Source organism: Callithrix jacchus, chromosome 1, assembly GCF_049354715.1.
Source record: "Callithrix jacchus isolate 240 chromosome 1, calJac240_pri, whole genome shotgun sequence".
Classification (NCBI taxonomy): Eukaryota; Metazoa; Chordata; class Mammalia; order Primates; family Cebidae; genus Callithrix; species Callithrix jacchus.
The window spans coordinates 65,424,277-65,451,254 of NC_133502.1; the positions used below are offsets into that span (position 1 = coordinate 65,424,277).

At 36.1% G+C, this 26,978-nt stretch overlaps 1 long non-coding RNA gene across 1 annotated transcript; it reads right to left on the reverse strand.

The window, feature by feature from the left end:
• Positions 1-8,318: 8,318 nt before the first annotated feature.
• On the reverse strand, positions 8,319-18,331 carry LOC144579059 (uncharacterized). Its single transcript, XR_013525889.1, has 3 exons — positions 18,245-18,331; positions 8,481-8,596; positions 8,319-8,388 (listed from the first exon to the last, which is right to left on the reverse strand). It is a non-coding gene; the product is annotated as an uncharacterized LOC144579059 (long non-coding RNA).
• Positions 18,332-26,978: the final 8,647 nt, after the last annotated feature.

A 26,978-nucleotide genomic window follows, 5' to 3' on the forward strand; every position in this document is an offset into this window, starting at 1 on the left:
TGATAAAACCAGTGCAAAGACTATTTGAGAAACTAAATATACACAGGCATCTGAGAATGAATGTTAGAATAAGATTGCTAGATTAGACGGAACACTAGTTAATACTACCCTTGGCAATAAAAGTATAACCATTAAAGTCATATTTTTTTTACCAGACCAAAATCACTTGCATCACTACTGAATAAAATCCTACAAATTAGCATGTCATTTCATAGAGTCTGAGTCTTAATAAAAACAAAAGTATGTCAAAATAAGATACATTCCCCTAGAGAATCAGGTCATCTTTGGGTGGGTCTTTTAGAAAATGCTCTTGGGCCAGGCGCGGTGGCTCACGCCTGTAATCCCAGCACTTTGAGAGGCCGAGGCAGGTGGATCACGAGGTCAAGAGATCGAGACCATCTTGGTCAACATGGTGAAACCCCGTCTCTACTAAAAATACAAAAAAAAATTAGCTGGGCATGGTGGTGCATGCCTGTAGTCCCAGCTACTTGGGAGGCTGAGGCAGGAGAATTGCCTGAACCCAGGAGGCGGAGGTTGCAGTGAGCCGAGATCGCGCCATTGCACTCCAGCCTGGGTAACGAGCAAAACTCTGTCTCAAAAAAAAAAAAAAAAAATTGCTCTTGCAAGACAGTGAAAACTGTAGCCATTCTTCTTCCTTATTTCAAGTTTGATACTCTATCTTCTTTCTTGCTTTTTTTTTTTGAGGAGTCTCGCTCTGTCACCAAGCCTGGAGTGCAGTGGTGCGATCTTGGTTCACTGCAACCTCTGCCTCCCAGGTTTAAGCAATTCTCCTGCCTCAGCCTCCCAAGTAGCTGGGGCTACAGGTGCACACAACCATGTGTGGCTAACTTTTTTTATTATTAGTAGTAGAGATAGGGTTTCACCATATTGGCCAGGCTGGTCTCAATCTCCTGACCTCAATTTCCTGACCTTAATCTCCTGACCTTGTAATCTGCCTGTCTCAGGCTCCCAACTTACTGGGATTACAGATGTGAGCCACCATGCCTGGCCAATACTGTCTTAACATTAGTAAAGGGATTTTTGGAGGGCAAAAGTGCCTCATATTAACAAAACAATTGAGGTTAGAGCTCATGGGACAAATAGTTATAGAAATATTAATAGAACAATATTGCCCCTCAGATTATGTTGAATACTAAAAAACAGAGTTGGATGTAGAAGCAACCAAGTATCCCTCAAGAAATGAAAAACATGTGACCTATCCATACAATGCAATATTGTCCAGACTTTAAAAGGAAGAAAATTCTGACACGTGCTACAACATGGATGAGTCTTGATATTATGCAAAGTGAAGTAAACCAGTTAGAAAAAGAAAGATTTTGTATAATTCCACTTCGAGTTATCTAGAATTCATAGAAACAGAAAGTAAAAGGGTAGTTGCCAGGGCTGGGGGAAGGGAAGAATGAAGAGTTATAGTTTAGGAGGTATATAGTTTTAGATTTGCAAGATGAAAAAGTTTTGGAGATTGGTGGCATGACAATATGAATGTACTTAACACTCCTGAACTGTGCACTTAGAAATGGTTAAGATGGCAAATTTGATGTTATGTGTTTTTTACCACAAAAAATTTTTAAAATTACAAAGTTGATATCATCAGCCCAGATGCCAGTTATAAGGCAAGCGAATGATTCCCAGCAGAGTGAGATCAAAGAATGCATGCCAGGGAACCATCCTTTGACCATCTGATGTAGTCGTTTATGACTTAACTTACAATGGGGCGTGAAGGAAATGAATGCAAAGGTGCCAACCTAGCTGTGGTGGACTTCAGCTCGAATCATGGAAACCATGAAGCAAGTTAGCAAAGTTGGCTGCCTAAACAGCCAAGGGCCCTGTGGTGCCTGTTAAAACCCAGCAGGAGCAGGGATGAGGTGCATTGGCCAGGGCCCAAGGTGCAGCCCTGCAGCTGCAAAATGCTATCTGGCCTTTGAATCAGCATCAGGGTTCCCTTACCATTCTTTTTTTTTAATTGCATTTTTGGTTTTGGGGTACATGTGAAGAACATGCAAGATTGTTGCATAGGTACACACATGGCAGTGTGATTTGCTGCCTTCCTCCCCATCACCTATATCTGGCATTTCTCCCCATGCTATCTCTCCCCTTACCATTCTTAACTCTTAACTTCAAGAGTTAAATGCTAAAAAAGCTCAACCTAGTATTCACTCAACAAACACTGAGAACCAGCTTTCTAATAACATGTTGGCATCTTTTCTCATTATCTCCAGACTTTTGTCACAGGCCCTTGAAAAACTGGGCCTCTTGCAAAAAGTGCAAAGAAAATCTTGTCCAAGGGCAAAGTTCCCACTCTTTTCTGCTGTGACTACCTGAAGTGGTCTGTACACTCCAGCAGAAAGCGGGAAACCCTCACATAAGAATCCTTACCACATCGCTACAAAATACTTTTATTCCTTTATAAAGTGGATTAATCTTCACAATAGAGCAGTTGTGCCTTTCTTCCCTCTTCTTTCTTTTCTTTTTTTCTTTCTTTCCTGATCAATAGAAACTTTCTCTAATTTTTATGGTAGACTGACATGATGCCATGGAATGCTGATTTAGATGGAACATTAAGCCCAGTTGGATTTTAAAATCCTTTATGGAGTCAAGGAAAACTACGCCCACCTCCATTAGGCAATGTCCTTCAATGCCTTGCATTCCACCCACAGTCAGAGTATTTTACCATATGGTCATTAATTTTTCAGCATTATAAAAATTGAGAAAATTTATTTATTTTCAAGATATGTTTAATACTAACACTTTACCCTACACTAAAAATAAAAAGCAACAATGTCTAGAAATATGTTTTGTTCCATCATAGCTTCCATTGTTAAAATGTGGAACAAGCAGTCAAAATTCAAACACCCATTAGTGCCAAAAACCAAAAATCATTCTCTCTGACTTAGGAGCCTCCTCTTGGTATGATTTACTTCACCCTAACTGAATTCATTGAGGATTAAAGAGGTTGTGCATTGTAGTATCCCTTCCAAAACCCAAACAAATCTCTCACACAAAGAGGACAACAGTCAGAGAAAGAAGCATGCAATTTACCAAGGCAGGCTGTTTACTGTCTTTTTTACTGATTTGCTTTGCTTGTTTTTGTTTATGTTTTCCTAAATCCTGTTTTGTTTAGCAGCAGGTGTAACCAAGCTGCACCCACCCTAAAGTTGCCATCTTTCTATTTCAGACTGTCTCCTGACTTGGAATGACTCCAGAAGGGTTAGCCAAGAGAATAATTAATGCAAGCTCAGAGAAATCTATAAAATGCTTAAATAGTTAAGTAGCAGGTTAACTACTGGAGGAACCAGGTAGAATTAACTCTGAGATTAAAAAAAAAAAAGAAGAAGACAGAAAGAAAACAATCCACAGGAAAAGTAAGAGAAAGGAACAGTGAGCCAGGAGCGAGAATAGGCTGGCCTTGGAAGCAGCGACAGTCTGAAAATATAGGTGCTGTAAAATATTTACTTGTCCTAAGTGCTTTCTCCTCCCCTGCCTGGATGTGCCAACTCATAACCTCTTGTAAACTCTTCCATTTTTATGGTTTTCTAGGTGCAGATGCTCATCAGCTCAAAGATGAACTGCAACTATTTCACAGAAAATAAACTCAGAGTATGTTTATGTGATCATTACTCCAAGACAGCAAGGAAAAAAAGAGAGAGAGAATTCAGCACATGGGCCATTTAAAAAATCTTGATCCTCACCAAACCCCAAACAAAATTTGTGTCTTACACTGTTCTCCTCGGCCCCGTTTCACATTCCTCTCCTCCAGAATATAATCATTTGGACAACCCTGAGAGTCACAAGCTAAGTCACTATTGTCACAGCTTGGCTTGTCTGGCAGTTTTGACACTGCCTAGTGTCCCCTCCAGGGAGCAGAGTAATCTGTGTAAAGATTTTATTTAATCATTATTTTTAACCTTTGGGGGTTACAGCTAATGATATGAAAAAAGGCTTCAAAACCACACAATACTGGGGCATAAAAATGGCCTATATCTGAAAATAACTCCAAGTTTAGCTGTTTTGGAATAAAGCAAACGTTTAAAGTAGCCTGAAGTGAAACTTGAATGTTTCAATAGGCCCAGCTGCCTCTGAGGCTGACGTGGGGCTGGGGGAGGAAGCAGTGGTTTCTCTTTGAAGCCTGGCTGCTACAAATCCAGAAGCAGCCAAATTGCAGGGAGAAGCTGCCTCCCCAGCCTGCAGCCCCCACCGGGAGCTGCTGAGACAGAGCCATCATCATCTCGCTTCATTCCTGAAGGCAGAAAAAGTGGAGGAAAACAAGAGACACAACAAAAGGAGGACTTGGAAAATGTAGGGCTCTGGATACAAACGTTTCTGTAGCAATTAAGTTTTAAAGAAACCAAGCCAGCCCACAGCAAGAGGAACTATGTTGAACACTAAGCAAACTGAGGAGGAAAGAGGTGGAGCTTTTATTTTCCACTTTGATTAAAAAAATAATCTAAAATAAAACGTGGGGTCCAAGAAATGAAGAAGACAAGATAACAGGGTGGGAACATATCTCCAATGGATTATTTCATTTTTTATTTTTGATAATGAACCACCAGCAAATCTGAAATACCCTGTAGTATCCCTTCCTTGTCTTCTAAGTGACCTAGCAGCAAGCAGTTTTTTTTCAAACTCTGTGGTCTATAGTGTGTATCAGAAGAGAACCTCCTCCCCCATCCTCTTTTCTAGCTGAAGACTGGTTCCCTATGTCACTAAGACTACAAAAGAGGAACTCCCAAGCACTCCCACTTCCATAAATACTCCCCTCTGTTTGCAAACCTCGCTTGCTGCTTCCTCTCTTGTCACTCTGTATGAATAGTCCATAACCCTTTGGTCAGCCCTTCACACATGCGCTGGAACCCAAACACTCTCACCTCCTCCAGGACATCATTTGGCCCTTGTCTCCTCTGCTGCATCATCAACTTTTACTTTCAACTGGATTATTCCTACATAAAAACATGCTGCAATCCTTCCATTTCTGGAGGAAAAACAGTTTCTCTTTACCCCACTTCACCACCAGTTACCATCCCATCTTCTGCTCCCCTTATAATAAAACTATGAAAAGAATTATTTATATCAGTGCTGTCAAGAAGACATATAATATGAGTCACATCTGTCATGTTAATTTTTCTACAGCCACATGAAAAAAATTTAAAAACAAGTGAAATTACTTTTAATAATATATCCACGAAATCCAAAATAGTATCACTTCAACATGAAATTATTATGAAAATTATTGAGATATTTTGCACTCCTTTTTTCATACTAATTTGGTGTGTTTTTACCCTCCCTGCACCTTTCAACTCAGAGGAGCCCATTCCCAGTGCCAGGTACCACGTGTCTAGTGGCTTGCATTTTGAGTAGTGCAGTTCTGTGTAGCCCCAATTTCTCCTCCTCCCATCCTCTTTGGAACCCACAAGTCTCAGGCTTTTGCCTTCACCACTCAACTGACACTACTCTTATCAAAGTCTTCAATAATTTGCTCTATCTAGAGGTCAATTCTCAGCCTATCACTTGCTTGACCTGTCAGCACTGTATTAGTCATGGTTCTCTAAAGGGACATAACTAATTGGATAGATGAATGTATGAAGGGGAGTTTATTAGGAGAACTGACTCACATGATAACAATGTTAAAGTCCCACAAAGGCCATCTGCAGGCGAAGAAGCCAGGAAGCCAGTCTGAGACCCAAAACCTCAAAAGCAGGAAAGCTGACAGTGCAGTCTTCAGTCTGTAGCTGAAGGCACAAGAGCCCCTGGCAAACCACTGGTGTAAGTCCAAGAGTCCAAAAGCTGAAGAACTTGGAGTCTGATGTTTGAGGGCAGGAAGCATCCAGCACTGGAGAAAGATGGAGTCCAGAAGACTCAGCAACTCTAGTCCTTCCACATTCTTCAGCCTGCTTTTATTCTAGCCATGCTGGCAGCTGATTAGGCTGTGCCCACCCAGACTGAGGTTGGGTCTGCCTCTCCCAGTCCACTGACTCGAACGGTAATCTCCTTTGGCAACACACCCAAAGACACACCGAGGAACAATACTTTGCATCCTTTAATCCAGTCAAATTGACACTCAATATCAACCATCACAAGCATCATTTAACCCAGCAGCTCACTCTTTCCTGCTTGATAAACTTTCCTCCCTTGGCTTCCAGGATACCACACCTTCCTGGCTTTCCCCTTAACTCACTGGTTGCTGCCCCTCCGTCACCTTTGCTGGTTTATTCTCATCTTTTTGCCCTCTAAATTATGTCCCAGTGGAAAGTCCCAGCACTCGTTCTTCCATCCTCTTTACTTTTCTAGTCACTCTGTCTCCTGGAAGATCTCATCCATCTACTTGTTGACAAATCCCCACCCTGGATCTCCCTCCTGAACTTCAGCCCCATAATCTCTCTTCAGGTGCATATATCTCCATTTGGAAATCACAAGTCCTATCAAACGTAATGTGTGCAAAAATTGATCTCCTGATTACCAACCCTCAAACTTTCTTCTCCTGCTATTTATCTCATCTCAGGATATGGCAACTTCTTACTCCGATCTTGAGGACATCCTTGTTCATCTTTCTCTTATACTACCTCCAATCCTTTAACAAATCCTCTCAAGTCTACCTTCAAAATACATCCCAAATCTGCCCATTTCTTTCCTTCTTGTCTGCTTTGCTTCTCACAGTAGGTGGCTGGTACTATGTGGTCAATGATAAATGAATGACCACTTCCTGAACCCACGAGAAGCAGAGACAGGCTGGTGTTCCATCGTTTCATGCCCAGCTGCAGCTGTTGATGTTACAGACACTATAATAATTACTACAGAGCTGGGGGTGGGAACCAGAAGGGGCTGGAGATTTCCTTGAGTAGGAAAGAAGAGACACAGCAGAGTAGCTCGGTTGTGATTATTTGCAGCTAACTAGGTGGAATGCCATGGCTGGGCCACTCCACTTTGCCATTCCTTATCCATCCGATGCTATTAACCTAAGTGTGCTAATCACCTCCTCCCACTCCCTTCAAGAATCACCATTAATCTCTCTGGCATTGGTTGCCCTGTTTATGAAGGCCCTCATGCCAGTCCCATGTGTCATCATCCCTTCTCCCTCAACTTGATAAAATAGAGAGAAAACCCTTGCAGGCTCCTACTCTGCAGTCTAGAAATCAGCTTTGTGCTCAAGGAATTTTTTTCTATGTCATTGAATCTAACATTTTAAAATCAAGTTGGAGAAAGCACAAACTAGATTTGTAGATTTCATATATGAAAGTAAAAAAATTACCGCATTCATAAGAGACTAAATGATCTTAAAAATTACTCAACAAACTGGAAAAAAATAGTCACAGAAACTAAGTCAACTAATTAATGTTTAAACAAAGCTGTAGGATCCAAAAGATAAATAAATATGTAAATGTTATGAACACACAGCCCTCAAGAGCCAATACAAGTGATTAGCAAATACTGAAAAGTGGGCTGGGTGGGGTGGCTCATGCCTGTAATCCCAACAGTTTGAGGGCTGAGGAAGATAGATGGCTTGAGTACAGGAGCTTGAGACCAGCAGAGGAACATAGGGAGACCTCATCTCTAAAAATATATTTAAAAATTAGCCAGGCATAATGGCACATACCTACAGTCCCAGATACTCAGCAGGCTGAGTTATTATTCAATTTATAATTTGGCATCCTACCATATATATAATTTAACATCTGCTCTTTTAACATAATAAGTATTTCTTAATATCATCATAAATTCTTATAGAACATTCTTTTTAATGACTCCATAATATTCTACCAAGTACATATATGTATAATTACATATAATAGCGTTATATATAATAGTTTGTCCTATTATCAGAAAAATAATGTATTTACTATAAAACCTTTTGAATACAAGTTTTATTTTTCCTTACAAATGGACTCCATACTTTTAAAGTAAAAAATACAGGGAAAAAAAAGTCTTTAGAGACCTGCCTAAGAACAGCCTTCATAAAAATGAAAAATGGACTCCTGACCCCTCGTCACCACTCTAACAAGCATTAAGTAACAAGTACCAGTTAGTAATGGTGAAAGAATTAAATGAACATGGAGAGACCCTCTCTAAGGCATAGAGTAAAATAAAGACCTAAAGCTGAGGATGGATATTAAGAAAAGGCCTTCTGGCAAACAAGCCTCCACCCTAAACACAAAGTGTCACTACAGAATCACAATGTAGTACACTGTGATCAACCAGGGCAACAGCAATCTCCATTCCAATTAAATTCCTAAGTAGACTGGCTCAATAATCTACATTAGAGTCCTAGCAGAAGGAAGTGTGCTCATTTCCAGATATAAAAATCACTTACCTGACCAGCGTGGTGGCTCACGCCTGTAATCCCGGCACTTTGGGAGGCAGAGGTAGGTGGATCACCTGAGGTCAAGAGTTCGAGATTAGTCTGGCCAGCATAGCGAAACCTTGTCTCTATTGAAAATAAGAAATTAGCTGGGCATAGCAGTGCACACCTGTAATCCCAGCTACTTGGGATTCTGAGGCAGGAGAACCACTTGAACCTGGTAGGTAGAGGTTGCAGTGAGCCTGGATTGTGACACTGTACTCCAGTGACAAAGTGAGACTCTGTCTAAAAAAAAAAAAAAAAAAAAAAGTTACTTTAGTATATGATGTCCTACAGAAAGTATACAGCTTTCAACCAAAACATTACAAAGCATACAAAAATAAAGCAAGAAAAACAACACACTGGCAAGAGTAAATTGACAGAACAAGACTCGGATATAATACAGATGTCAAAACCATAAACAGGAAATTCAAAATAGCTATAATTAATATGTTGAAAGTTCTAATGGGAAAAGGAGACAACACACAGGATCAGATAAGTAATTTCAGTGGAGAGAGAGATTACCAAGGGAGTTCCAAGTAGGAATGCTAGAAATTTTTTAAAAAAGTAACAGATACAAAGAATGCCTTTCAGTGGATCATCAATACATTTGATATAGTCAAAGAAAGATTCAGTAAGCCCAATATAGGTGAATACAAATTACTCAAAAGGAAAAATCATGAGAAAAGTAGACTGGAAGAGCCAAAGAATGTAGAATAACGACAAATACCTAAGACGTGTTTAATTGGAATTCTACAAGAAGCGAGAGGAAACAGGGCAGAATAAACATTTGAACACATAATAGCCAAGAATTTTCCAAAATTAACAATAGATACCAAACCACAGATCCAAGAAACACGAAGAGTACCAATGAGGATACACGCAATACAAACAAAAAAATCAAAATCAAACCTGAAATATTATCTTACCCAAATGATAAAACACAATGAGAGGAGAAAGAGAAAATCTCTGAAGGCAGCCAAAAGAAAAAACATTAATATTGTTATAAATAAATAATAGGGGTAAGAAGAGACAAGTCTTACTTGAAGAAGATCCTAAATAATGTATGTAGTTACTCTACCCTTCAGAAGAGGAAACCTAACTCCCCATTGTTTAATCATGGGATGTTCATATTGACTTCCTTCCAAAGATTTCAAAACTAACAGAGAGAGGAGTAACTTTATAGTAGAGAAATCTGACAAACTATCTTGGCCAGGTGATCGAGGTCAGCATCAAGAGTGAAGAGTGATGTTAAAAGTAAGTCTCCTTAATATGATTATTATGAAAATGGCACTTTACCTCTGTGGTCTTCCTCCCCAAAACCTATAACCCCAGTGAAATAATGAGAAAATCATCAGATAAATCCAAATTTAGGGATATTATGCAAAACACATGGCCGGTACTCCTCAATCTATCAAAGTTATCAAAAACAAATTCTGAAAAATAGTCGCAGCCCAGAGGAGTTAAGGAGACATGATGACAACATAACATGGTATTCTAGACAAAGTCCTAGAGCACAAAAATGCCAGTAGGTAAAAACTAAGGAAATCTGAATAAAGTATGACTTTAGCAATAATTTTTCAATACTGGATCAGATGCACCGTACTAACATAAGTTATTAATAATGGGTAAACTGGATATGAGATACACTGGAACTCTCTGTACTATTGTTGCAGTTTTTCTGTAAACTTAAAACTGTTCTAAAAACAAAGTTTATTAAAAACAAAACTAAAGATACATTCCATACAGAGGAACAAAAATAAGAACAAACTTCTTATCTGAAATCATGTAAGCCGGAAGAAAATGGAGTGACATTATTAAAGATTTTTAAATATTTTTCAGCTAGTGTTTTGTACTCAGCAAAACATCTTTTAAAACTAAGGAGAAATAAAGTCTTTCTCAAAAAGAAAAACAGAGAATTAACTGGTAAGAGGCCTGCTCTATAAGAAATGTTTGAGAAGACTATCCAGGTAGAGGAAATGTAGCAGCAGAGAGAAAGCGGGATCCGCACGAACAAATGAAGAGTTGTGGGAAACGGAATAAATAAAGGTTTAAAATGCATTTTCTTACTGCTAAGTGCTCTAAACAATAACTGATTATGCAAAGAAAAAATAATAGCCATATACTATGTGCTTGTAGAATATGTAAAGTTAAATGTATAGCAGCATGAGGTATGAGATGAAGGAATTTGAATATACTGTTGCAAGGTCCATACACTAAATGTGAAGTAATTTAATATTATTTGAAAGTAAACTCAGATTAATTAAAGATGCATATTGTAACTCTACGGCAACCACTAAAAGTCAAAATATAAAAGAGGTATAAATAACAAGCCAATAGTATTTTCAAGAGCTATCTGCATTTCCATATTCATTACAGCATGTTCACAATAGCCAAGGCATAGAAGCAACCTGAATGTCCACTGACAGGTGAATGGATAAAGAAAATGTAATATATACATACAAGGGAATATTATTCATCCTTAAAAAAGAAGAAAATCCTGCCACTTGCAGCAACAAGTGGGATAAACCTGAGATACGTTACGTTAAGCAAAATAAGCCAGACACAGAAGAACAAATACTACATGATGTAACTTATATATAATGAATCTAAAGTAGTCAAACTCATAGAAGCAGAGAACAGAAGGATGGTAGTCAGAGCTTGTGGAGAGGGAGAAATGGGAGGTTTAGTCAAGGAGTACCGAGCTTTGATTCTATAAAATAAATAATCTTAGAGATTACCAGTAAAGCATAGGGCCTGTAATTAACAATAATGTATCCTTAAAATTTTGCTTTAAAAGCAGATCTAATGTTAAGTGTTTTTATCACAAATAATAATTATTATAATAATAGATAGAGCAGGAGGAAATTTTTGGAAATGATGTATAGGTTTATGGCTACGTTATGGCGATGGTTTGATAAGTGCATACTTATCTCCTAACTCCTCAAGTTGTATAAATATGAACATATTTTGTATGTCAATCATACTTTAATAAAATGGTTTTAAAAATATAATAATAAAAAGCCAAAAATTGGAAATAGTACAAATTTCCTTTCATGGGTGAATTGATAAACAAACTGGTACATCCATACAATGGAATACTGTTTCAAAATAAAAAGAAATAAATTACTCATGCATGAAACAATACGAATGAATCTCAAATGCATTTTGCTACTGAAATAGATCAGACCCAAAATACTATATGCTATAGTTTCCCTTTATATGATATTCAAGAAAAGACAAAACTATGGGGATAGAGAACAGATCAGCAGTTGGCAGAGGCTGGAGGTAGAAAAGAGACTGATGACAAGCAGGCAGCGTGAGAAATTTTTTGAAGTGATGGAACTCTCTGTATGTTGATTGTGGTGATAGACACCTTAGTCCAAACTATATACCACATACTTATATGCAATGGAGTACTATTCAGTCAGAAAAAAGGATGAGATCTTGTCATTTGCAATAACATGGATGAAACTGGAGGTCATTAAGTGAAATAAGCCAGACACAGAAAGACAAACATCACATGTACTCACTTATTTCTGGGATGGAAAAATGAAAATAACTGAACATATGGAGATTGAGAGTAGAAGGATGGTTACCAGAGGCTGAGAAGGGTAGTGGGCTACTGGGAGGAGGTGGAAATAGTTAATGGGTACAAATGGTTAGAAAGAATGAATAATACTTTGTATGTGATAGCACAACAGGGTGACTATAGTCAAAATAATTTAATTGTACGCTTTTAAGTAACTAAAAGAGCATAATTGGATGGTTTGTAACATAAAGGATAAATGCTTGCAGGGATGAACAGCCCATTTTCCATGATGTGATTATATGCATTGCTTGCCTGTATCAAACTATCTCATGTACCCCATCAACATATACACCTATGTACCCACAAAAATTAAACATCTAAAAAAAACCAAAACTACATACCACAGTGAATCAATTTTATAAAATACAAATAAAAATGAGAATAAAGATTCTCTTATACAAAGAAAAGATAGAAATAAGGAAAAACAGTCCACCCTCTATACCTGGTCACTCTACAGAGGTGGTCCTGACACCAAGAAAAATAATTGCCCTACCCAACTACCAAGGCCTTGGGCAAATCATTTATCTCTGCACTTCACAAAAGCTTTAGGGAAAACAAAAGTGCATGTTAAGATACAATAATCAAATCAGATATGTCCTGACACTCCCCGACCCCTCCATTAAGGCCCTGATTATAGGCCAGCACTGCAGAATGTTTAAGCAAATATAACAACTTTTTTCCCCTTCAACAAACCGAGGACTGGAAAGCCTATAAATGTGCTATTTCAGCTGTTTTTAGCAGCTTATCATGATTTTGTGAAAGTCTGGCCCCAAGACTTTGGATCCCTTCTTAATAACATTTAATGCTACCATTATGTAACTGAATCCATTTTGTCAGTGTAGTGGGAATATCATTACACTGTAATTCATTTCACTGTCTTCTAGCTTTCAGACCCTCAAGTCCCTGAGTCCAGAACACCAGGAACTTGAAGCAGGGAGTGATCCTAATCCTTCCCCCACCACCACTCTCCTGGGTCAGGCTGTTTTCCCACACTGCAGCGTTATCCGTTTCGTTATCATCAAGGCCTTGTGATGGATGCTTCGGGCTCACAGAGTGTGTGTGTGGAATCTGTAGGGCTCCTCCTTATCTGTCAGTGCCGTAAACTTCCTAATGCTGAGTGACATTCCTCATTTTGCTGAGTCTCAATCTGAATGCAGAGTATTTTTGGAAACGCGATCATAACAGGAGATGGTACTTTTTACATCAGTTGCCCTCTCAACATTAAGTACATACCTGGCACCTTGCCACCTAATATGCAAGTAGCCACATTATTATTGAAACCACATGTTCATTAGCAAGGTTGGCACCAACTCAACCTCCACTGTCCGAAGTTAATGTTATGTTCCATTATAGTCCAGACAACGGGACAGTGTAGGATACAGTTTGGGCATGAGAACAAACAGTCTTGTTTGATGAAATCTGAGTCTTCAACTGTTAGAAATACGATCCAGTTTCTATCTTGACATGTGTCTGCACTGATGTTTCAGAAAAGGACATGTTTTGAAAGAAAATACCATTCTTTTAGTGTTATCTTTGCAAAATTGTATTTAATTCTTTCCACCACATTCAGGGACAACTGGAGTCCACTGACTTCTTGCTGGGCTAATCACTTCATCCCTAGAGATTCATGCAAGAGCATTTCACTTAATATAAAGGAGTGACTCAGAATCATTGCTTTCAATTAAGAAAGCCTGAGAGAGTTCTGAGAACAGTGTTCTCTTCTTTTAGAAGTAGGGAGGAGGGGTGCTAGGACAAGGAGGGAGAGAAGGAAAAAAGACAGGGGAAAAGAATATAAGGAGAAAAAGACTTGTGTATTCAAAATGAAAGCATCAATTCCATGCATTTGTTTCATGAAATTTAATTCGGATTGCACAAGTTCTCAGCCTTTCAGAGATATTATGTACAATGTGTATTTAATCTCATGCTCCATCCTGATAGAAAGACAAACTAGATTTTTAAAAACTCATTATTATCATTATTTATTCTCCTGTGTATCACACGTAGGTCAGAGAGCTTGGATTTTTCTGTATCCCTTACTGGTGAAGCAAACCTACTTTTCGCGTGTATGGTTAACAAAGCTGCCAAAAGTATTTATTTAAACCCATGGGTTGCATTGCTTTACCAACATTTCTTATAGCTCACATATGTTCAAGTCCTTTCTTGTTTATATGTGGCAATCATACAGCAGAATTTTATGAATTAAGAAACCTACATGTGGGACATGGATTAAAGGACTTTTATGTTTGCTGCTGGAAATAGTGACCTTGAAGACCAGGTATTTTCCCCAGATGATCCACGAGGTATTATAATCTTCCTGTGAATAGCTAGGTTTATTATAATAAAATATTTTCCAGAAATCTGAGGATGATCTAACCTCACCAGTTTCTCCCAAAAGCAGCTATATTCCAACCAAAGGTAAACCGTACTCTTAAGATCAGTGTAAAAGCAGCAGTCAATTAACTACATTGGTGAGCAGACCATCCTACCAAGTCTCCTGACAAGTAATTTCTGGGACCTCCTGAGAAGATAGATCTGAGCCAGTACTAGATTACTCAAAAACAACACAAGTGTTTAGACCCCAACAAAGTGAGAACACTAAATGATGAGAAAAAAAACCTGAGAATTTGATATTTAGGTTTTGTTGTTGTTGTTGTTGTTGTTGTTATTATACTTTAAGTTCTGGGGTACATGTGCAGAATGTGCAGGTTTGCTACATAAGTATACCCATGCCATGGTGGTTTGCTGCATCCATTCCCCATCATCTACATTAGGTATTTCTCCTAATGTCAGCCCTCCCCATTCCCCCACCCCCTCCTATCTCTCCCCTAGCCCTGCCACCCTGCAACAGCCCCGGTGTGTGATTTTCTCATCCCTGTGTCCATGTGTTCTCATTATTAAACACCTACTTATGAGTGAGAACATGTGGTGTTTTTGGTTTTCTGTTCTTGTGTCAGTTTGCTGAAAATAATGGTTTCCAGCTTCATCCCTGTCCCTGCAAAAGACATAAACTCATCCTTTTTTTGGCTGCATAGTATTCCATGGTGTATATGTGCCACGTTTTCTTTATCCAGTCTATCACTGATGGGCATTTGGTTGATTCCAAGCCTTTGCTATTGTAAACAGTGCCGCAATAAACATACATGTGCATGTGTCTTCATAAATGAATGTCTTATAATCCTTTGGGTATATACCCAGTAATGGGATTTCTGGGTCAAATGGTATTTCTAGTTCTAGACCCTTGAGAAATCTCCACACTGTCTTCCACAATGGTTGAACTAATTTACACTCCCACCAGCACTGTAAAAGTGTTCCTATTTATCCAGAGCCTCTCCAGCATCTGTTATCTCCTGATTTTTTAACGATCACCATTCTAACTGGCATGAGATGTTATCTCAATGTGATTTTGATTTGTATTTCTGTAATAACCAGTGATGATGAGCATTTTTTTCATATGTTTGTTGGCTGCATACATGTCTCCTTTTGAGAAGTGTCTGTTCATATCCTTTGCTCACTTTTTGATGGTTTTTTTTTCTTATAAATTTGTTTAAGTTCTTTGTAGATTCTGGATATTAGCCCTTCATCAGATGGGTAGATCACAAAAATTTTTTCCCATTCTGTGGGCTGCCTGCTCACTCTAATGATAGTTTCTTTTGTTGTGCAGAAGCTCTTAAGTTTAATTAGATCCCATTTGCCTATTTTGCCTTTTGTTGCCATTGCTTTTGGTGTTTTAGTCATGAAGTTCTTTGCCCACGCCTATGTCCTGAATGGTATTGCCTAGGTTTTCTTCTAGAGTTTGTATGGTGTTAGATCTTATGTTTAAATCTTTAATCCATCTGGAGTTAATTTTTGTACAAGGTGTAAGGAAGGGATCCAGTTTCAGCTTTCTGCACATGGCTAGCCAGTTTCCCAACACCATTTATTAAATATTTAGTTTTTTATAAAAACTGTTAAAATAATCATATGGAAAAAGAATAAAGTCAAAATATTTTTTACTATCTTGTACTTATCTATACTTGTCTATGCTTATTTATAGTTTGTTATTATTTTCCTTTTAACTGGTGTTGAAGGAGAATCTTCTTTATGGTACTACAGGCATTGTGTAGTCATCTTGAAGCTCTGGTCTGCTTACTGTCGTGACACCTGAGAGGAAAATTCCTGACCTGTTGTTTTATAAACATCCTCTCTGTCTTCCTGGACTCAGACACCACCTCTGTTTTGGGTCTTTCCAAGCCCTAACAGAACAAGCAAAAATTTCAGTGATTCACTCCTGTTTTCTACTTCACACAAATTTAGTCCAAAACCATCTGAAGATAGAAACACAGCCTCCTTTTCTCTGTGTGAGCAAAGGGATAATACTGGCAAACGACATGGTGAATGTGTCCCATTCTGCATGTGCTCGCACATCTAGTCAGAATCACTCTGCTCATGCTTGTTTCTCATATGACCTTTACAAGCAGTGAAGAAAGGCATCCATTGTTTCCTCACATCTCCTGGATTTGAAAACTCAGTCCCCACAACAACCAAAAAGGCAAGGGAAGGAATGCCAAAAGCAAAAAAAAAGTATTTCACCCCAGGAAAAGCCGTCCGTTATGAGATAGTGTTTGACTTAGTAATTGCATCTATATCTGTGAGATGGGTAGTGGATTGGATAGTTGTAAAATATAGTTTGTATACTCTCTTAGTCCCCATTCAGCTAGATAGATAGACCACAGACAGATGACAGATAATAGATATAGATGACAGAGAAAATTAGATTATATACTATCTATAGTATCATATGGAGATATAATATGTATCATTATGTATTATATATTAAATTATATACATATTATATTGATAAATTAATATATATAAATCAATTTATTTCTAATTATACATTAATTATATACATGTATGTATTGTGTGTATATTTATACACATATATGCACACACGTATACATACATATAAATACACACACACACACACACACACACACACAATCCCAGTTGATGGGAGTTAGGCTTGCTGACTTCTGCACACAACTGATTTTGGTAGCTAGTCTGCAAAGATGGCCCTGCCTCTCCCTGTATGCACATGTGGCTCCTTTCATTAGGAAAAGGAGTACATTTCTTCTCCCTTTGAATCTTGGCTGGCATTGCGACTGCTTTGACCAATACAATGTGGAAGAATATTCTGGGATTTCTCAGCCCAGGCATTAAGAAAACCTGACAGCTTCTGCTTCCTTCTGTAAGCCTTGAGTTGCCCTGCAAGGAGTCCAGGACACTCTGCTGGAGAGAGGTTATGGGGCCAGGCTCTGAAAGCTGAGACCCCACTTGGCGAGAACGGCAAAATGTAGGACGACTCAGGCTTGAGACACCCAGTGCCAGCCATAGCAGTGTGGCCTGCCACCTTCTGAAACTGCATGAGAAATACCAAGCAAGAATAGAAGAAGCCCCAGTATAGAAACTGTGAGATATAATCCAATGATTGTTGTTTTAAGCCATTAAGTTTCAGGACAGTTTCCTACACAGTATTGATGAATTAACCTATTCTTTCAAGCGGTAGTTTTTGTCCACTTAGCAATATGACAGCTTCATATTTTAAACAGAACACAACTTAACAGATAAGCATTTGTATAGTTCTCACATACATATCTGGATGACCTAAATAGAATCTAAATAAAATTACTTTTAAAATACATATAATCTGTCAAATTAGAGTAAAAGTATTTGGCACAGTGTGTTCAGGATGTTAGCAATTCCATACAGGAAAAACATCTCTGTTCTTGGTTAATGTCTTCTACATCTAAAGTCTGACCAATGTTTTCAAAAAGAGGCATCCCCTGATTTTTCTAAAACTATTTATCACAGAAAATTTCAAACATTTTCCAATTTAGAAGAGTATGATAAACCCTCATGTATCCAATGCCCAGTTTCAGCAGCTGTCAACTCTCCACCAAGTTTGCTTCATATGTACCCTAAGCCATTCTCCTCATCCCAATTATTTGAAGCATATCCAAGAAAACACATTTTCCCATAAATATTTCTAAAGAGTGTTAGATGAGAGATAAATATTATTGTTAAAATGAAATCACAATGTAATTACTATACTTAAAAATGTTTAAAAGTAACTACTTCAAAATATCAAATATCTCATTCATTTTAAAAGAATTTTGATTTTGTTTCATTTTTGTTTGAGATTCAAATAAGGTCCACACATTATTATTGGTTGACATGCTTCTTTATCAACAAGGCTCTTGCAACTATCCTTTTCTCCCTTTCAATTTTTGTCATTGTTATTGTCATTGAAAATACTGGATTACCTGACTTATAGAGTTTTCTTCAATGCAGATTTTGCTGACTGAATCCCCTTGGTGTCATTTAACATGTTCTGCTGTTTCTTGGGATCCTGCAAAATGGTAACTAGATTTAGAGATTTGATCAGATTCAAGTTCAATTTTCTTTGGCAAGAATATTTCATAGAAGTAATGTGGAATAAAATCAAGAAGACATATAATGTTTAATTGTCTCTCTCGGTGATATTGGCAACCCCTAATGATAATCACCTGGATCTGTTAATCCATTCAATGTTGCAAAGTGATAATACTTTCTCATTTCTTTCCCATGCATTACTTAGACTCTAAGAGAAATTTCCCTCCATTGTTTATTCTGAAGTACTTTTAGTATACGAAAGGCAGGATAAATACTTAATATTTCTTTTCTATTTACTATTCTTTAAAATAATGAATTGGTTCCTTAAGTCTTCCTAAGGTGACTAATGTGATGTTTTTTAGTACCATTAAAAGTCATGCATTTAAATATATTTCATGTATCATGATTTATTGACATCTTTTGTCCTTATTGTTGCTCAAAACAACCAGTGGGAGCAACTTCAAAACGTTTTCTTTTCACCAATCCTCTTACATTGTGATCCTTCAGCTTCATTGCTTTCTGGTGTGACAAGATGATCCAGACTATCCTCGCATATTTTCTATCCCAGAGTTAGAATCACCCATTTCTCTGGAGTCCCGGCTCTTTCTATGGGGAAATGGGACTTAGAGAACACAATCTGAATCCTACAGCTACTCATTTTAACTGGACTAGAGATCATTTTTATTTCTTTGCATTAAAAAGACAGATTTCTTTTTTTTTATATGTTGGGTATTTTTTGAGATAAAATAAATCTCAGTTTACACTGCTGCTTTTTTACTCAACCTCCTTCATCTTATATTTGAATTTCCTTTTTTGCATGCCAAAATTCCTAGCTCTAAATGGCACTCAGAATATGTTTTTAAACTTGTGTTTTTATCAATCTGATAGTTAAGTACTATCTCAACATAATTTTAACTTGCATTTCTCTTACTATGCACGAGATTTTGTATCTGTTCATATGTCCAAGAGTATTTGTGTTTCATTTTTTGTGATTTTGCCTATCTCTAGCTGACTTTTCTATAGAGTCACTAGTCTCTAAAACCCCTCTGCCTTTAGAAGCTCTACTATATAAAAATAGTGCATTTTGTCCAGTATAGAAATTGCAAATAATTTTTCCCATATTTTTCTTTTTGTTTTTTGCTTTTCTTATTGTAGTTTTTCAGTCATGTAAAATTTGTTTGTCTACATATATTATCAAGTGTATCACTCTTTTCCATTATTACTTCTGCATTTTTAGTCATAGTTAGGAAAGTGCTCCGCTATTTTTCTTCTGGTACTTACAGAGTGTCACTGCTTACATTTAAATCTTTAATATATTTACAGTTTATTTTTATTTGCAGCATGCGGATTGAATTTTATCTTTGCAAAAGGTCATCCAGTTTTCCCAAAAACACTTTTTAAAAGTCTATCGCCTTTCTCCAGTAATTTGCATATGTAATTGAATCCATTTCTGGATTTTCTATCTTGATTCATTGGTTTGTTTATTCGTGTATGCAAACCATACTTTTTAAGTTATAAGACTTTATAATGTTTTGAATTATCAACTTTCATTTATCCATTCTCTATTTTTGTTCTTTACCTGGCTGTTCTTTCCTGTTTCTTACTTCAAATAAACTTTTTAGTCAACATGTCTACTTGGTTATAAAAAACAAAAAACTAAATGGCATTTTTACTGGGATTGAATTATATTTATAAATTAATTTAAAAAGGATTGACAACTTTACTATGTTGAATTTTCCTATCCAAGAACATAGTATGCCTTTTCATGTGTTCAAGTTTGCTTTTGCATTTTCAGGATAATGTTTACAGTTTTCCTTTTATACTTTTTTTATATGTCTGGTTAAATATTTTATTTATTTATTTATTTATATGTCTGGCTAGATATTTTATTTCATTTCATGTATTTTCATTTAATTCTATTACATTCCATTTTATTATTTTACTTCTTTTATTTTATTGGCTTTTATAAGTGGAATCTTCTTTTCTATTGTAACTATTAGTTTTTGTTTTATGTATAAAGGCTGCTTATTTTTGTATGCTGGTTTTATAATCTGACACTACGAAATTCTTTTATTATTTATAGTTTTTCAATTGCTGTGTTTGAGATTTTTACACAATCATTCAATATAATCTAAAAATAATTTTGCTTTCTTTTTAATTCTTTACTGTTAATTAAACTGCCTTCTTTTATCTAATTTCACTGACTGAAACCTCCAACACAATACTAAGTGGTATTGGAGATAATGGCATCCTTGTCTTGTTCTTGACTCTGATTTTAGCAGGAAAGATACTAGAATTTCTCCATTAAGTCAGAGGCTTTAACACTGAAAAATATCATGTTTTGAAAGTGTGCATGATTTCTGCCTTGTTAAGTATTTTATAACAAAAGAAGAATGCTGAATTTTGTCAAATGCCTTTTCTCCTTCTACAGAGGTAATTATAACTTTTTTTCTTACTGCTTTGGATTTCCTAATATCAAATGAACTTTGTATTTTTGTAGTAAACCACACAGGGTAATTATGTATTTTAAAAATAGACTATTAAATTCTGTTTGCTAGTATTGTATTTAAGAATTTTTTAGCATTATTCATATGTTAGATTATTCTGTAATTTTCTCTTTTGGTGCAGCTTTGGTCAGGTTTAGAGGTCAATGTTACCTCATTTCACAAAACAAAATTTATATTCCTCTTTTTTTCCCTATGACTTGGTATAGTTTCATAAGACATGGAATTATCTTACCTTGGAAGGTTTCTGTAGAATTTTCCTGTGAATTTTTAAGAGCCTGGTGCTTTTTTGTAGGAGAGGTCTTTATCTATTAGGTTGGTGAAAAATTAACTGCAGTTTTTGCCATTAAAAGTAATGACAGAAACCATGATAACTTTTGCACCAACCTAGTACTTTTCTATTTCTTCTATGTTAATTGACCACTTTATTCTATCAGGGGCAATTCTGTGATGTCGTTTTTAAAAGAAAATTATGTATTTTCATTTAGATTTTCAAATGTACATGTATATAATTTGGAAAATAGTCTACTTTGATTATTTTATCTGTTTTGATAGTTTTTTCCACTTTGCATTTGTAATTTTGTATATTTGTGTTTTTTCCATTTTTTTCTTGATTAGTTAGTGATTTGTCTATTTTGATTTTTTAAAAATAGGTAAGTTTTTTATTGAGTTATTTGGCATTTCTCTGATTTCTATCTCATTAATTTTTGCTTTCATCTTTCCCAGTTATTTCCTTTTCCTTTATGTTGTTGGTGGTAGTAGTATTGTTTTAAGTGGGATTTCTCATTTATTAATTTTCTGGTTTTTATGTCATGTCATTACAGAGTTTGAAGGTTATAACATTTCCTATGATGACTGCCTTGACCTGAAAGTTTATTATTAATAGTAGCATTAGTTATGGTTGTTTTGCTAATTTCAAGTTTATTGCACCATGATAAGAGAATATTATTTGTATTTTTCTATTCTTTGGAACTGACTGTGATTTTCATCATGGTTTAGACATGGCAAATTTCGTAAATGTTCCACATGTATTTGAAAACAGTGCCTTCTCTATTATCTATGTTCTAAATGGAATTCTTATCTTAAAAAAATCATGTCATTTAAATCATCTATGACCATATTAGTATTTTTATCTACTTATTTCTTAGATTGACAGAAGTGTGTTAAAACCATCTATTATTGGCATATTTTTGGTCTATGTTTCCCTGTAACTGTGTTATCGCAAATATAATTATTAAAAATCCTATCTTAATTGTGGATTATAATATTTAATATCACAAAATGTTCTTTCTCTCTTTCAATGCTGTTAGCTCTGAACTGTACCTTGCAAATATCAAGCTAGCATAGCCTATTTTTTTCTTATATCTTTGTTCATTTGATCTTTGTTCATCTTATGTCTATATCTTGTACATAACATATTATTCAATTTTGCTTTGTTAAAATCTTTTTATTTTAATATGTGAGTTAAGCCTATTTATATTTACTGATATATTTAATATATTTGACTTCAATCTATCATATTGTTATGTATGTGTACATATACTTACATATTCAGTCATCCAATATGTAATCTATTTATTTTAGTCACTTTTTTTGGTAAATGTTTTGATATTTAGGAAGGCTTATATTTTTGTTCTATGGTTACCTTTATATTAATACCATAGTTTTCTCCCACCTTTTTTCCCTTTAGCTATCATTTATTGGTTCCCTATTATTCACACAATTGAAATTAGCCAGTAAACACTCCTCCCATTTCTTTCTCTCTGCTAATATTTAAACTGAAATCCTGTCCTTTTATTCCCAATTTTTACCTATAAGGTAATAAACATATTTTACTTAATACTAAAGCTTTTCTAAATATCTCCCAAACTCTTTGTAATATATTGTCAGAGCATATAGCTATTATATATCATAAAATCTCTCACTTATAAATATTATGAAATCTTAATTCATCAGATTAATATATGTTTAATGCTCTCAATCCAGTTCCTTCAATTACTTTAGGTGCCTAACACTTATTTTTCAGTAGAATATTCATGAAGCCTCAAGGGAAGAATATTTTGAGGTTTTTGCATAGTTATTACAGTTTATCTCTGACCTTTATAATGAAATAAGTTTGTCAGTCTGACAAGGTAAGGTATCTTTAGCTGTTTCAACTCTTGACTTTGTTAAATGCATTATTGTATGGTCTGCTGCAGTAAAGTTGAAAAGTCTTATGTAATCTGATTCCCTTTCCTTTATCAGTTACTTCATTTTTTTGCTTGGTTGACCAAAAGATTGTTTCCTTTTCCATAAAGTTCACAGTTTTAGTAAAGATATCTCTTGAATCATTTTTCCCAGGTTTGCAGTACTATCTTTCAATAGTTTCAAGTCAGGAAATTTTTTATAAATCATAATTTCAAACACTTGTTCTATACCATAGATTTGGTTCCTTTTTTGGGGACTCCTAATATACATGTGTTGGATGTCCCTTGCCTATTTTTATAACTGTCACCTTCTCTTCCATCCTTTTAGTGTCTTTATTCACTTTCTTTTAAAAGTTATTTCTTTGATTTCTCTGAAGGTATTCATTTGCTCTTGGGTTTTCTCTAGTTTCGATTTCAACACTGAACTTGATTGTTTTTTATTTTAAAATCATTTCCTAGGTTCTGACATCTTTCTAAATCTTATTTTTCTCCAATGAGCTCATTTATGAGTTTTGCTAATTCTTATTCATGGTGTTCTTTCATATCTATCATTTGCTTCTTAATTTCTTTTGGTCTGTTTTGAAATATTAGGTTACAGCTTTTATTTTCCTTGTGGACTTATCTTTTTGAAGTGCCTTCATTGTAGAGACATTATTTTATTCATTTTTCTCTTTTTGCTTATAATAACTTTACATGGTATTTAATGGTAATCCTTTTCTATTGCTCATGTTAGGGTAAAATTAGTATTCTTACTCTTAAAATGGTAGTGAGTACTTAACTTTATACTCTGGAACAACTTCATCTGTCTGTTTTTTAAATGAAGGATTAAAAAATATGGCATCATGCTCTCTGAGATCTGCTTTCTCTACCTCACTCTTGGCTGGACTTTCTCTTTCCTTTGCTCCTTTTATTCTCGTCCTCCTCAATATGAGTTCTAAATTAAGTCTCTCCTCGATGCAGTGCTTTGTTCTGAAAGTGATCTTCCGTTGGTTAGTTTCAAGAGTTTAGACTCAGACAGCCACAGGATTATCAAATCTAACGATGGCCTCCTTGCACTTACCTATGAATTGGGCCTTATAAAGCCTCCTCCAATAATCAGTTTTTCCTCTCAGAATACACCACAGAGCTTTCCAGTATCGTTGATGATTTGGGGGTTATCCACCACTCAAGTCCATCATAAGTCTCAATTCCTTCTCTCTGTTTCTTGCAAAGTTTTAGTGACACCACACAAATCCTTTTGCTATCAGAGTTTCATCCCCACATACACATGCACTAGGGTATATGTTTTGTTGTTGATTTCATCTTTGCAGTTTGATTTTGCTATTCTGCCTATGTTCATTAGAGGATTCAGGGATAGTCATAAGCTATATTGCCATTATTGCCATCTTCCCAGAATTCTCATTTCTCTCATTTTTTATGGAATAGAACTTGAAATAATTGTCATTTTCCTTCCATACAGATTATATTTTATCATACATCTCTAGGACAGCTGAGCAATAATACAAGCTTAGAAGATAATAAACTTTTAAATAAGACATGCTTTGCACTGGTACCTCCAAGAGCTGTGAGCTAGTTTTCTAAATGTAATTTTCAACATTGTAGGTACTAAGACATGCATGCTGTAAAGGTTCAATGAATGCTACTGATATTAAATTCTTTGGTTCTCTGTATGCCTATTCTTTTTAATTGCTTTAGGTTTTCTCTAACTTTGCCAGCTCACCATTTTGTCCTAGAACAGTAATTTATTCTCATATACAATGGTATACAATGTGTGATAGTCTATTCAATCATTGGTAACAGTTTTCCATCAATATAATAGATGGCCCAGATTTGTTGTAGGATTAAGTAAGTTTCTGTATATAGTGTACTCAGAACAGTTAGTAGAAGTTACACCTCACATATGGTAAATACTACATAAACATTAGCTACTAATTCTATGATTGTGTTTATGATTAGTACTGTTTTTACCAAGGGAATACATATTCCCTCCCTTCCCCACCTGACCTTCTGTTATAGTTTTGAATAAGAGAGTGTATTATGTGCTATACAGATATTACTTCTGTGGCCTATTAAGAGGCATTGTGTTCCAAATGTGTTCTACTGTCAAAAAAAAAAAAAATAGAAAAGCTCTACATTAGAGGAAGGCAGGATTTCCATAGTCCACTAGAGTTCTCAAACAGTGAATCTAAAGCACTTCTTCTCTGACACTATGTTTATCCCACTCTCTTCCTTTCTCCTCCTCCCCTGCCATGCTGCCCCAAGAATTATCAGCACTTGGTTTACTCTCAGGGATACCATACCCAAGCATAGCATTCACCTGAGATGCAAACTCATATGTAATTCTTTTTGCCTTAAAGGAAACAATGGATAGAAGGGACACAAAAGCAGATTTCTGGGTTGAATTGTTTCTTTAAAAAAAAAACAAAAAAAAAAAAAACAGAATTTGGCTGGGCATGGTGGCTCATGCCTGTGATCCCAGCACTTTGGGAGGCTTAGGCGGGCAGATCACTTGAGCTCAGGAGTTTGAGACCACTATGGGCAACATGGTGAAACCCCATCTCTACTAAAATACAAAAAAAAAAAAAAAAAAAAAAATTAGCCAGGCATGGTAGTGCTTGCCTGTAGTTCCAGCTACTCAGGATGCTGAGGACCGAGAATCACTTCAACCCGGAAGGCAGAGGTTGCAGAGTGGAGATCATGCCACTGCATTTCAGCTTGGATTACAGACTGAGACTCCGTCTCAAAATATATACATATATGTGGAATGCACTTGTACCAATATCTGTAATTTACTTTAAGACATTCCATATAATCAGTGTACTATGATCTTTGACCAGCTAAAGCTTTAATTCTAAGGATAGTTAGCTGACATGACATCAAGAATGCACAGTTCATGGGTGGTCACATACGTTACAGCAGAAAAGGCCATGCTCTGAAGTACATATTACAAGTCCTTCAGACACCAGTACCTCAATCAACAAGCTTTGCTAATTAGCATCCTGAATGCTTTTTTAAAATGGGTTTTATTCATTAAACTAGTGACTAGCATGGTGCATACTAAACTTGGCTGTCAATGGTGACATTAGAAGTACCAAGACAGGGAAATGGGCCAAAACAGTTTAGAAGCACTTCTGAATGAATAGTCTGAAAATCCAACAAATCCCACACTTTGAATGATTAGGAATGATGCTTGATTTCAATCATGGGTTTAAGAGGATTTCTGATTTCACGGTGCCTATTGTAGGGTACAAAATCCTGACTCGAATATCACATCTGCTTGGAGTGAACTGTTCATATGAAATGTGGTTAGCATGCCAAAAAAAAAAAAAGAGGGCTTAGACTTTATAAGACCTACAGAACAAACTATATGAACTATTTTGTACCCACTTGCTAATGAAAGGTAGTAAAATAAGTGCATGGGAGCAGAATCTCTTTGGAGATATGTATTTTTTAGCTTAGTAGGATGTTTGTGGGGAAGTAGCTAATCTTAGCCACCTCAAATTTCTTTGGTAGCTGCTGCTACCTACCAAAAACAATAAATAAATAAACAAATAGGACAAAACACTAAGAGTTGTACATTAATCAAAGTATCACTTTTGGAAATGGTTAATTGCCTGTCATTCAAGGAATTCAAGAAGACACGGAGTCTTGGCAGAGTTGTGATCACTAGAAGGATATCAGTTAGACAGTTGCCAAAGTGCCTTTTTAAAATAAAATGAACACTATATTTTAGAGCAGTTTTAGATTTACAGAGTAAGTGAAGGATAGTACAGAGAATTCCCATATAATCCACACCCAGTGTCATAGTCCATTTAGTGCTGCTGTCACAGAATAGCTAAGACTGAGTAATTCATGAAGAACATTTGGTAAAGGCCTTTTGGCTGCTCCATCATATAGCAGATGGTGAGAAGGGACCCAACTTACCCTTTATCACA